Source organism: Magallana gigas, chromosome 4 (assembly GCF_963853765.1).
Source record: "Magallana gigas chromosome 4, xbMagGiga1.1, whole genome shotgun sequence".
NCBI classification, from domain to species: Eukaryota; Metazoa; Mollusca; class Bivalvia; order Ostreida; family Ostreidae; genus Magallana; species Magallana gigas.
In genome coordinates, this window is record NC_088856.1 from 46,559,344 (window position 1) to 46,573,856 (window position 14,513).

At 32.3% G+C, this 14,513-nt stretch overlaps 1 long non-coding RNA gene across 1 annotated transcript; it reads right to left on the bottom strand.

Moving 5' to 3' along the window:
* Positions 1-1,206: 1,206 nt before the first annotated feature.
* Positions 1,207-12,708, bottom strand: LOC136274857 (uncharacterized). Its single transcript, XR_010713291.1, has 4 exons — positions 12,694-12,708; positions 9,962-10,122; positions 3,861-4,310; positions 1,207-1,590 (listed from the first exon to the last, which is right to left on the bottom strand). It is a non-coding gene; the product is annotated as an uncharacterized lncRNA (long non-coding RNA).
* Positions 12,709-14,513: the final 1,805 nt, after the last annotated feature.

The window sequence follows — 14,513 nt, forward strand, 5'->3', positions numbered from 1 at the left end:
GTTTGTACTTGAGCTGTACACATGCTATCAGAGGACCCTGTGTTTGTACTTGAGCTGTACACATGCTGTCAGAGGACCCTGTGTTTGTACTTGAGCTGTACACATGCTGTCAGAGGACCCTGTGTTTGTACTTGAGTTATATAAATGCAGTCAACGGACCCTGTGCTTGTACTTGATCTGTAAACACATGCAATCAGAAGAGGACTCGATGTTTGCATATACATGCCATTTAGATGAATATTCAAATTACAATTTATAATTAAGAAGGCTTAATAGTCAGCAAATTACAAATCGCATATACATGTACCTTAAAAGTTGGATATAATTATATTAGACAGAGGCCATGATGACTTTACATTGTTTATACAGTACCGATCAGACCCAACCTAACAGAAAATAAACCCCAACTAAACCCTGGGTTTACTAGAGTGGACCCAGAGTAAACCCAAGGAAACCCAGAGAGTAAACCCTGTCAGAGGTATACCTCTGAAAGCAGACGCTAAATGTGTATTCGAAATATACATAGGGCAGGAATTACAGACAGTAGGATAGTAAGATAAAAGACAGGTCTGCTTCACACTTCAGTGCGTAGTTGACCTCAAAAGCAATTTCCAAGTAAACCCAAAGTAACCCCAGAGTGGACCCAAATTTTCCAAAAGAATACCCAGAGTAAACCCCAAAAGTTAACCCGGTGTTAGGTTGGGTCTGATCGATACTATAGAGCTCCTTCTAAAGAAGATTAATAGAGTCCAAAAATGGCCATGACCATCGAACCCTCTAAAATGTTCTCCCACACTCCAACCCCTTAAGGCTATTTTTTATTAGTTGTTTTTCAAGACCTTTTTTTTGGTCTGTAGATCAAAAAACATAAACATTAAAGACACATTTTGATACAAATTTATACATATTGTAGTATTTTTTTAAATTTTGGTCAGTCGTTCTTGAAAAACAACTAATAAAAAAGTGGCCCAATATACAATGAAAATGAACCTTGTTATTAAATTACATGCTTTTATTCTCTGTAACAAATTCATTCTTAAACAAAATTTAAATGATTTCAAATAAATATATTTCAGACATGTTCATTTTCAGAAGCTAAATTAATTATGATAATTTCTATGTACATGTAGTACTGTGGAATCATTTTTTTTTGTGGGGGCAATGTCCTTTGGTTACCAAACTGTTCCTAGTTCATGGGGAGGTAATTTCTTCAGCAATAAATACTAAATATTTGCTTGTGTATACATTCAAGGGGATGTAAATTTGTGTGCAAGGGTTACTCACGAAAGCCATGAACATTGGTCCCCCACAACCACGATGATTCCACAATATAATATGTACTGACTACATACAAAAATAAACATTCACATGCAATTTTAAATTCAGCTTCGATAAAATTTCCCAAAATTAAATTAAGTTATATGTATGGACTGAAAACTTATCATTCCAATTTATCAAGCATGCAGTTATTATAAATTGCACGAAAGTGTTCAACTTCAAGTTGCATCTAGTATGGGCCATGGTGATTCTTTTCCATTTGTATTCCATTCTTATCTTTGGTATTATGTCCAACTCTTTTCTTGAGATTTCCTAAAAAGAAATATTACAAACATTTAAACATAATATTTTTACATCAACTTTAAAACAATAACTAGTAACAAATACATGTAACTATTAAAAAATAAAATTCTAGTTTTAGTCAATGTACAAATAAAAGGCCTTGTAGGGGTAAACAAAGAAGAAGAGTATTTAACATTTGTACATGCAACTGAACTCAGGTTTTCAGTGTAATTTTGAGATTGGCTAAACATTGAGTATAATTGACACATTTTCTTACATGTAATTATATGTAAATACATGTAAGATCGATGTATGCACGTATACATACATGTAGTTGTATCCCAAACAGCAGAATTGTAGATGGTGAGATTATAAATTCAGGGATTCGGAAACTAACACAAAGTAGGAAACCTGACAGATGTTATCTTTTTAATCAATTTACTGTAGATTCCTACATGTAATTAAACACAAGGAATTGATATTCGCGTAAAATGACACGAGAGCACCCAAAGCGGATTTTAAAACCTCACTATTATTTTCTGAGAGTTTTGAACTATAAGAAATTAGGATAGAAGTTATTTTGCACTAGCTATTAAATACACAACTGCAAGATCATGGAATTACATGTAAGTACTCGCATAAAATAAGAGGGGTTTGCACTAATAAGGAATCAACGGTATATATTTGAAAATACCACTAGATACAAGGTTTATTTTGAAATATTAACCGACTAAAAAAATTTTCCGATACAAGTTTTTACCAGTATACAAAATATCAGTTCTAGAATCAAATTAAGAACAATATAAAAGAAAGAATATAGAATGGTATTATATTGTACATGTATGTAATTGTATCATATTTGATACACAATACTAGCTTTATGTATAATTTGATACAATATTGTATGATATCATGATATATACAATATCATATTGTATCATATTACTTTTTACAATATAATAAATAATATAATATTGTATCATATAAAACAATAGTGTATCATATCATACAATACTATATCATAGGAATCATGCTATATCATTTAACAGAAAACACATCCATCAAGCAGTTTGAGCGAGGTAAGAGCTTTTTAAAGCATCTTTGATAATGGAGATCAGGCTCTGAAGTTACCTCTGTGATTCATTTATATTATAGCTAAATCAACTATGCAAGCTATAACATGTATCTATAACTAAAACATGTGACCTGTTCCAAAAAATAAACTTCATCTCACATCTAAAACATATGGCTCAGATTCAGCATTCAAACCTGTCAGGTGGATCAGCATCATAAGACACATCATCGATACAAATTTGGTGAAGTTAGGACCAGTAATAATTACAAAGATATATTTTTCAGCATCCTTGATAATAGAGATAAGGCTGCTTCCTCTGCGATACATTTATATCAATAGTTAAATCAACTATGCAAGCTATTATCTATAAAACATGTGATCTGTTCCAAAAACTAAACCTCATCCTGCATCTGAAACCTATATATATGGCTCAGATTCAGCATTTAAGGCTGTCAGGTGCATCAGTATCATAAGACCCATCATCCATATGATTTAAGTTTGGTGAAGTTAGGAGCAGTAATAACTAAGATAAAATCATCAGAGGGCACCTGATCCAAAAACTTTAACCAGCTATTAAAAATTAATCTCCTCCAGCATCCAAAACTAAGGCTCAGATTCAGCATTCAAGCCTGTCAGATGCATCAGTATTACATGTATAAGACACACCATCCATGCAAGTTTGGTGAAGTTAGAACCAGTAGTAACTTAGAAATGGCTATCAAAGAGCACCTGCACCAAAGACTTACACCTACTCTACAAACCTTAACCTCATCCAGCATCTGAAACCTTAGTAATGGCTCAGATTCAGCATTCAAGCCTGTCTGGTGCATCAATGTAGCTCAGTGGTTAAACATTTTAAAGTACATGTATCTGCAGGCTTGTGAACTGCAGATTGTGACTTTTGTTCATATTTACTGAATTAGGTGATCAAAATTTTTAAATCATAATTTTTTATCAATTTTTCATCAAGTATATTACATATTTTTTTGCCCATTTGTCAATCTTAGACTAATATCAGGGGTAGAAACTTCTTAAATATACAACTTGCAAATAATTGCGTGTACCAAAAATGAACCTGTATGAATTTGCTACGTACTTTTTAGATTAAATCTTACTAAATTAATGTAACGTTACCAATTAAGCAAGCTAGCTACGGTAGCTACCTTGATCAATTTAACTAAAATGGCATATTAAACACGTTAAAATATATATATAAAATACGTACCTCATAAGTTGATGTCTAATCCAATATCAGTCGCATGTTGCCATATTATTGATAAATTGTTTCACACTATTGATGAATCTTGACACTGTATGATTCTTAAATCTGTATCAAATTTGCATCCTAATCAATGCATTTTTGTGTATATATATATTCAACTTTTTAAACACGTCTGAATATCATCCACACTTTTAACTGGTGAAATGGCTTTTTAGTTCTTTTATTGGAATCATTTTCTTGATCCTTCAGCATGTCATTTTTTTAGTCAGTTTCCTTAATTTAAAAAATCCACATCAACAAGAAAAGGTTGGTTACGAGGATTCCATGATACTCTGTCAATTATACTTCTTCCATCATCAGGTCATGATGAAATTCACCTCCCATCACACAGCTATAGATATGGTCCTATCGTCATATCCCCCAGAAAACAAATAGACTGGTCTGCTTATGTTCCTAAAAAATAAATTGAAAAGTGTTTTTTTTAATACTCGGTATCTAAATAATAAAATTACAATATTACTTTATATGAATGATCTCCAACAAAAAGCAATATGTATAGGCAGTACTGTGAGTATGCCCTGGATCAAGTGTTTATATATTCATGTGTCATGCATCACAAGAATAAACATATGCTACTCAATAACTGTAAAATAGTTTCTTTGCTATCTGCCCATTGTGAAAAGTCATAGAAACCATTCATTGGCAGCATTTGATTTCCCTCATTTTTAATCTCCGAACACCTCTGTTGTAAACCCAGTTGCTATGTTAAATTCAAAGTCTGATGATTGACTCTAATTTGTTTACCATCAAGAAAATCTGCATCACTGACAAATAAAGTTTTCTTTGGTACAATGTATAACAAGATATCTACAGTATTTACCGACTACCGGTATATTCAGACAATAGCGAGTTAATATTGTCCCCCTTGACAGAAATTATTACCCATGGCTTCACCTCAGGATATGGATATGGATATAGTTACTGTCTCAAGAGACAATAAACTTTTTTACCTTAATTTTCATTGCAAGTAAATGCAGTCACACTTCGTTATCTCTTACTAGATGGGACTGTTTAAAAACTTTGAGATATCCGAGTATTCGAGATATCGAGGGTAACACACTTAAAAAAATAAGTGGTTGTGATTTACAAATCACTTCGACATATCCATAATTGTATTTGAGATATCAGTGTTCGAGATATCGAAGTTCAACTGTAGGTATATTTTATCTAAACGATTTATTGCTTTCTTTGGTGCTTCATTCTGGCTATGAAGGTATCTAGCGTTGCAGGAAAAAAAATACATGCTAAGGCAAGTTGTGTTTTTTATCAGCAATGCTAGGCTGTGTTATAACTTTCACACAGTACCTGCAACATATTTTTTTACAATCTTATCCTGTCTTATCCTATCCTGTACAGTTTATCAATCCTACTGTATTGTTCGTATATATAACCTTCTATCGTGCGTTAATCCTATCCTATCGTGTGTTAATCTTATCAGGTTTATATATTGTTCAATTCTGACAGTTTTTCCATCTATCCGATCGTGTTAAACCTTTGGTACCATTTTACATGCAAGTACTTTACTTTGAAGTTACAAGTCGTTCAGTGCGCCGTATACGATAAGTTATCAAACAATTAATATACAATATACAATCCAGCATTATATCATACTAATTTCTAAATTCTTTAGACTAAAATTAAATAAAATATTACATGTAAATCACATTTTAAGCAATGGAAATGAAAGATTAATGTTAGCAATCAAAGTTCTTAGGAACAAGGTAACATATTTACCTATAGGTTGAATATATTAAATCGTACGCAGTGTATAACTGATCAGTAAGCATTAACTTGTATGTATTACAATTCGATCGTTATTTGATGCATTCTTTTTACAAAAAGAAGGTATTTATAAACGATTTTATACTTATTTAAAACAAGAGTTTCATTTTAAGGTTCTAAGATCGTCAGCCTCAAAGTATTTTTTTCATATCATAACAATGATATTTTTCTATCAACCTTTATAAATGAAATAAAATGAATTTTTAGATGGTGTCCATGCATTTTACAAAGTTATTGCAAATTTGCCTAGTATGATGGATATAATAAAATAAAGAAAAAAGTTGAGGTTAAAAAAAAAGTACCGTACTGGTGCATCAGTGGCTCTAACTCTTTACCAAACATGCATGTACATGTATATTAGTGGGAGTGCTCCGTGGATCCACTACGCCATGAAGCATTTAGTTGAGTGACTAATGGTTATACTAGCCCACTAGTAGAATACTAATTAACATTGTGTGTAAAAAAAGTCAGATTTATGGTACAAATAAAAGAAATCCGGATAATTAAGAGTTATCGAACATATTGCTGAGGATCGGACTAGGTTGTTTACTTAAATAAACCTGCTATTTTCCATGTGATTTGATGTCGAGATGAGATATGTTTGCGGTGATTGGCTGGGGTGTTTGGTAATGAAAACAATGTTACCAATATTGATAAATTATTGATCATTTAAGCTCATATTTTTCCTTCATAAATTTTAACTTGTTATGTTTGTATATTCTATAAATGACGCAGCTAGGATTAACAACTCAATAAATGTAAATAAAATTCTGTACAGTAATTATAAGGTATATTGTAAAGAGAATTTGAAGCAATTATGAACATCATTAATTTTATCTTTTCCTATCATGAATCAATCCAATCGTATCATGCGAGTATATACTGTTCTACCGTGCGTTATAATCCTATTCAGAATCTATTATGCGTGAATACTATCCGTCTGTTAATCTTGTAAAAAATAACGTTGCGGGTATTGTATCCACATGACTCAGCACCAAAGAAAACATTTAATTGTTTAGAAATAGCATCCAAACTGAGATCATCTGATTTGATATCGGACATGATATACTGTTTAAATCACATGAACGTCTTATATAATTACGTACCTTTTTTGTAATCATTTTATATTTATTTTAATGATTCCTTTACAATATCTGCACAAAATACAGTGTTAGATGAAAAATGAGTAACACAGAAAAATGAAAATACCAAATGCTAGTTATAACTATGGAATTTTTATAATAACAAATAGAATTTAAAGACCTTTATGACTATCAGTAGTACGCAGGGGTGTTAAGGAAGCATATGGGCAATTTAGCGTCTTATTTTGACTGTTATATTCAAAATCGTGAAATTAAATAATTATTTTGAATAAGATAAAAAACTTAGTATTATCATTTAAAATAGATGTCAGTGCAATAAAATCGGGTAGTACATAGCTGCCACATTGGTGCATTATCACGTGACAACTATAAATAGCTTACGTATATTCCTTAACATAAAATGAGATAGAACAACACTACCCCGCGGTTTCAAAAATAAAATAAACATACCAAGTGAAAGCAAAATATCTCAGTTTAATCAAAACCACTGCTAGAATCCTGTCTTTTTCCTTATGAAAAAGTTATTTATCCGGTTCTCGTAAAACCTTCCCAACTTTTATATAGTTTGCACGGAAAACGGCAAATTGCATCAAAACAACACACAACATGGGATTCTAGCAGCACTTTTCAATTTAAGCATTGATCAAACTAACGATACGTATAAAATTTCAAGTTCAATATATACGGGGTAGTGTTGTTCTAGTCGGATTTTTATATCGTAAACAACGACAGAGGAAAGCCTGGCCGAGAAATAAAAGCAAATTTACATACCTTTTAGCGAATGATTGATAAAACTAACATCTCCCCCAGTATTCTTATGTTCCATTCTCAATAAATCACACCACAATACTTTATTAGAGTTCTTAGATTAGTTATATTTTGAATATGTTTACAATGCTTTCCGATCAAATTCACACGACATTCAACTTTTAGTCATGACGTCATCAATGTGTAAATCTACGTAATACAAACTAATTTCTGAAAAAAATTGTCTTCAGTATTTTTTATTTGTTTTTGATCTACGTTTAGTTGCTTCGATATTTAAATATGTACATAATAACTAAGATTTGTGATTTCACGGAATTACATGTATCTCAGATTCCATATGCTTCCTTAACATCCCCGCGTATAAATTGGATAATTTAATCCTGAAATAAGGTTACCTTTTTAAATAGCTAAGAAAGTCAGCCAGCGGAATTTTTATTTTTTAGGTCCAAAGAGAATACACAATCTATTAAAATACAATTAAGATAAATAGTTTCCAGAACAATAATAATATGCGGGTTCACTTTTAGTTTGCACCTTTATTTTTATATGGCTGTACATGTAGGTGAGGAGATAAGCGTGTAGTGGTGAAAATGCAATGTATGACTGCGCACCTACTTAATGCTTAAAGTTGTCACATTGCAAACATAGCTCTATGAATTTCATGGTCTCGTCGCAAACCACTTCCAATATATTTACTTTCCAATCTCACTAAGAGGTCGGGAAGATATACGGTAGACAGAGTCTGGACTGTGGCTGCAGACAATTCCCATTGGCAGTCTTCCGATGCGCAATTTGACCTAGAAACTGACCAGTTTCATAACTTCTTCGAATTTCTCTAACACGAACTGTCTATATAATTCCTTCCCAGAATACCAATTTACGCAAGCGCAATTGAAGTTTCATCCTAACTTAATTAGTCAGCCCGCGGGCTGACTAATAATAACAATTGGGTCATTGACTAAGATAATTTAAATATCTCTCTCTTCTCTCTCTCTCTGCTGCTACCCTCCCAAACAGGCTCTATATAATGTTCATTTATCATTTTATAGGGATCAAGTCATTTGCCATTATAAAAATCTTTAGTTACAGTTGTATCATATAAACCTTTCAGCTAGGTACAATTAGTTCGCCAATTTATTTGTTACCAATGAAACAAGATTTTATATAAAAAGGTTGAAATAAGGAATGCTATATAGGTATATAAATGTATATATGTCAGAAGTGTTAAGTATGGACAACATCATTAGACAATGTTGCTTTAGAATATGTTTACTTTCTTTAATTAAACAAATGATATTGGAATTTCATTTTTTCTGCATTGGATACTCGAGTGACCAGTTGAGTGTGTTACCAGTAAATACAGCTTTAATAGCTCATAAGTTTGTTTTAAAAAAGAAACTTTATATGTTTTGGGCTGCTCATTCATCTTTGTGGGATTTATTAGGTAATATACATTCAACATGATTCAAATATAAATTTTGTATTTTCATTCAATTACTGAATAATTATTTTTTTTAAAACAATGATAATACCAGTTATAAATGTAAAAAATTAATATGTGATGGAAGATATCAAAGATGACTTAAATTGCTAGTAAACAGAAATCCACGGACCTGGACCTGGCCAGATCACGCTCAGACGATCACTGCAATCAAACTTCATGGGTGCGATTGCTTCAAACTTGATTGACAAGCGGCATTATTTTGAAGTTTGTACAGGTAAAAAAGGGAGCGTTTGTAAAATGTTCGGCCTTTAAGTGACCAGCCGACTGAGTCTAGTGAGCAGCTGACATAATTAATCATTGACTCTTGCCAAGAAGGAAAATCTGACAGTATTTTAAAACAAGTACTGGCGTGCGACAAGTTCTCGTCGAGTACCATTTCTCGCCAGTACATTGTGACGTCATTTTTCGTCTATAATTTTATGTGTTGATAAAATGACGTCACAATGTACTGGCGAGAAATGGTACTCGGCGAGAACTGGTCACACGCCAGTATATGTTTAAATTGCCTCACCCATGTTCAACAGCTGTTCAACATGTTCAAAGCATAAAAAATCATGTTTTATACACAGATATCTTCTATCAAATATGATTTAGGTCTAAAATATTAAGCCTTGAGGTTGAGATATGCTAACCTGTTAATGGATAAAGTTAAATCATGATTGGAAAATGTTTAAATTCATTCTGTTTACCGGTATTTCTTAATTTCACATTTACCAAAACCTGCAATTACATTACTCATAGATCATGCATGTGTAGAAGTTCGTCTTGCACAGTTCAACATGGAATATATTATATTAACTGTTATTCCCTAGTAAAAAATGCAGGAACTTGAACAGCTGATGTGTAACAGCTGAATATTGTAATCTGACCGAGTCTGACCTACTTACGTTGCGAATGTAAACATGGCACCCGTCCTCCATCCCTAAATAATACACGAAAGTTCTTCATGATTTTCACTTTTAAAATAACCAGAATCCACAGTAAGCTGTAACTTGTGATGCTATGGTCAACTGACAGTTTTCTCTCCCGCTGGACAGTGGCGGCGTTTCTGACGAAAAAAAAATTAATTCGTACTAGGGATGTTTCCGATATGTAAACAAACATGGGGATTGATATAATAATCAACTCGCCATTATTTCACAATATAAATCTTGACATTTAAATAGATGTAAATCTTTTACTTAATAGCATTATGTTAAAACGAATGTTTGTTAAAAGATTCGCGAAAATTCGGGCTGACAAACTATCGAGCCATGCACGGACCCCGCATTTTTCCACAATCAGGGGTGTAAGAGAATTTTTTTTGTGCAGTGGGAGTAAAAGAGTAAAATTCAATTAAAATGAAGAAATTTCCAGAGGTAGAGAGGGGACCCCTGATTCACTGTAGATCCGCGACGCACATGAATGATAGCCACAGTTTACAACTACAATAGGCTAAATTTTAAATAAATAAATGAATATAAATATATCTACATGTATTAAAAAATATTGTGAAATTAGTTTGTGAAATTAGTAAATTAAACGGTTCCGTTTTCTAAACATCCCCATGATGCATTTTGGTTTGTGTTTTCATTTGCCCAAAAAGAAATTATTTTTTTTACTTTGAATATTTCTAACTTTGAAAGGAGACCGATTCTGCTGGTGTAAATAGGAGAAAGTGCATAACTTTCTAAGATAATTGGTTTGTACGGAAAATTATTTGATACTGTAAAAACCAAAAAATTGGACAAAGCAGCTTTAAGGATTCTATATGACCAATATTTCTTTGAGATGCGTTAGAATTCATGATACTAACTAAAGTTTAAAAAAGCACGCGTTTTTCACTATAATTGATAAATTCTATAGTTTCTGAAAACAAATAAATATTAATGCCTTTATATTAATTATTTATGATATTAAAATAAATGAACATGTTTGTATATTCTTTTCTGGTATAATATCAGTCACAGTATGATAGTGTTTTATTATTTATTTATTCAGGGGGGGGGGGGGGGGCAGGAGGGTAGATGTCAGAACTTTTGTTAAATAATCCAGTTAATATTCTGTTTCTAACTCTGTTTTATCTTTGCTGTTTCGTTTTAACACAAATTAACAGTTATCAGGGTTTGATACATTAGAATTTGTTTAAAAAATAATTACATTTTGAACTCGGCGTTTAATATGTAACCGAAATCATGGCTTGATATATGTTTATATAACTAAGATTTGTGAGCTCTCTATCACTTTATAATCCGACGAATGAATCAATTTTTTGCTGGCTATGAAAACTCCTCAAAGAAGTATTCTAAACATCAAAATATGAAAATATTTGGCTAATGTAATGACCATGCCCTTCAAACAGCACATTTTCTCTCGTTTTGTAACTGAAATTATGGAATTAGTGTTTTGTAATTAAAAAAATAAAGAAATACTTTGTATGGTATATACTAATCTAATCGAATAAAGAATTTGAACTGGATAAAAAGATTTTAAACGATAGACTAAGCACAATGAAACTATAGATCAATATAATCATAGAGAGTATACATGTAGGTTTCAAAACATTTCATTTGGATTTGTTTACGTTCGCAGGGGTGTTAAGGAAGCATATGGGCAATTTAGCGTCTTATTTTGACTGTTATATTCAAAATCGTGAAATTTAATAAGTATTTTAAATAAGATCAAACACTTAGTATTATCCTTATAATAGATGTCAGTGCAATAAAATCGGGTTGTACATAACTGCCACATTGGTGCATTATCACGTGACAACTATAAATAGCTTACGTATATTCCTTAACATAAAATGAGATAGAACAACACTACCCCGCGGTATTAAAAATAAAATAAACATAACAAGTGAAAGCAAAACATCTTAGTTTAATCAAAACCCCTGCTAGAATTCTATGTTCTTCCTTATTAAAAAGTTAATTATCCGGTTCTCGAAAAACCTTCCCAACTTTTTTATAGTTTGCACGGAAAACGGCAAATTGCATCAAAACAACACACAACATGGGATTCTAGCAGCTATTTTCAATTTAAGCATTGATCAAACTAACGATACGTATAAAATTTCAAGTTCAATATATACGGGGTAGTGTTGTTCTAGTCGGATTTTTATATCGTAAACAACGACAGAGGAAAGCCTGGCCGAGAAATAAAAGCAAATTTACATACCTTTTAGCGAATGATTGATAAAACTAACATCTCCCCAAGTATTCTTATGTTCAATTCTCAATAAATCACACCACAATACTTTATTAGAGTTCTTAGATTAGCTATATTTTGAATATGTTTTCCGATCAAATTCACAAGACATTCAACTTTTAGTTATGACGTCATCAATGTGTAAATCTACGTAATACAAACTATTTTCTGGAAAAAAATTGTCTTCAGTATTTTTTATTTGTTTTTGATCTCCGTTTCGTTGCTTAGATATTTGAATATGTACATAATTACTAAGATTTGTGATTTCACGGAATTACATGTAACTCAGATTCCATATGCTTCCTTAACACCTTCGCGTTTGAATTACAACTAAACATGTATAAGAATATTCTAACTATTGTTAATTATCACTTTCGCTTCTTAAACCATTGATAAAACAATCTGTATTTAATAAAATATTGTAAATACTTACTACGACCTCCAGAGATCTTGATTGATCATCACTTCCGCCGCCAAGATGCGCGCGCATCGAAAACAACAAGTGTGTGTTATGGCGTCCGATAAAACTGTGTGACCGGGAAACGCACATTCACATTTTACCGACCTTCTGAGGACTTTCACCAAATTTCACCACATGATATATTTCGTCATTTTGAGTTGATTGGGACAGAATCTTTCCGAGGACCCGAAAAAAGTCCTCGGGAGAAATTTACGTCCTCGGAGTAAAGGTGTTTTTATACACTCGCGTCCTCGGAGCATCGGTGAAACCAACACACACACACACACACACACACACACACACACACATATATATATATATATATATATATATATATATATATATATATATATATATATATATATATATAATATGTGTTGTTTTTCCCGCGCTCCTGCGCACTGCTGGAAGCCATGTCAGGCACGTAGCATCGTTTTTGAAAGTGGGGGGGCCAGACCCATCCAAAAAATCTTGACAAGCAAAAAAAAACAAAAACAAAAAAAACTTAAAGTTTCCCAAAATCTTCAAAATCCTAATCCGTGGGGGGGGGGGGGGGGGGGCACTCAACTATACTTCCATAAAAAATTCTTCCCTACAAAAATTTTTTTCCCCTCCAAATCATGAAATTCCTAATCCGTGGGGGGGGGGGGGGGGGGTAACTTAAATTTTACTACTCATTTCCTTATTTTCATATCAATTTTTTACTAACTTCCAAAAAAATGGGGGGGCCAACTCCATTATAATTCATTTTTTTATGTGTAAATTTTAAAAAAATGTGTTGCTGCGAGAAAAAGTGGGGGGGCCAGGCCCCCCCTGGCCCCCCCTGATGCTACGTGCCTGCATGTTTCCTGGAAATACGGAAGAAATAAATAGAGGACTTATACAGTTAAGTTACAATGGTAATAGGCGTTTATGGGAATCGATTCTCTGTGAAAATTTTAATTTTAATACACAGAACGCATTGCTTTGAATGTCATATATCTTTGCCCATATACCTCATATTTACTTGCTTTTAATGCTCTTTTAATGAAACACGAGACTTGACACGAAATCAATTTTATATAATTTTCCTTGATATATAATTCCTTATTTATTAACATTCAAACCTGTTACTTCCCAAAAATTCAGGGTACATAACACTAGGGTACCAGACTATTTTAGGAGCTAGAATAGTTAGAATTTTCCATAAAATAGCATGCAAAATGCATAAATAAAGTCATACACTTTCTATCTTAACTTAAAAAAGTATCATATAACATGAAAACATACTTATGGAATTACTTAGTGGAGATCTTCAAATCAGTTGTGGAAATAGGAAAAAATGGAAGATAGGTCGCGTCTGACCTTAAGAACTTTACAGAATCAAAATTTTATGAGGTCTGGAAAAATCATAGCATTCTACAAAATATAACTGTAACAATTGTTAATAATTTCAATTTAACGTGAAGACTGTTCTTCGATATTTGATGTACATGTGCTTACATGATATACATGTATACTTACGTGCCGCTGAATACAAACTCGGATTATATCATAATTTTACAAATTATATAAATAAAACATTCTTTGTTTAAATACCCTTGCCATCGAATAGATTACACGTTTTGAAATCCATACAATTCTTTATTCACTCAATTCAATTCACTCTATTCATACACGTACAAGAAAACAAATCAAACACACATAGTCTAATAATTTCCAGAGAAAAGATCAATCTTACATAGTTGGACTCGTTAATTCGGGGTGTTTTTGCGTTATATATATACGCATTGCTCCGGGTCATTGGGTGACGG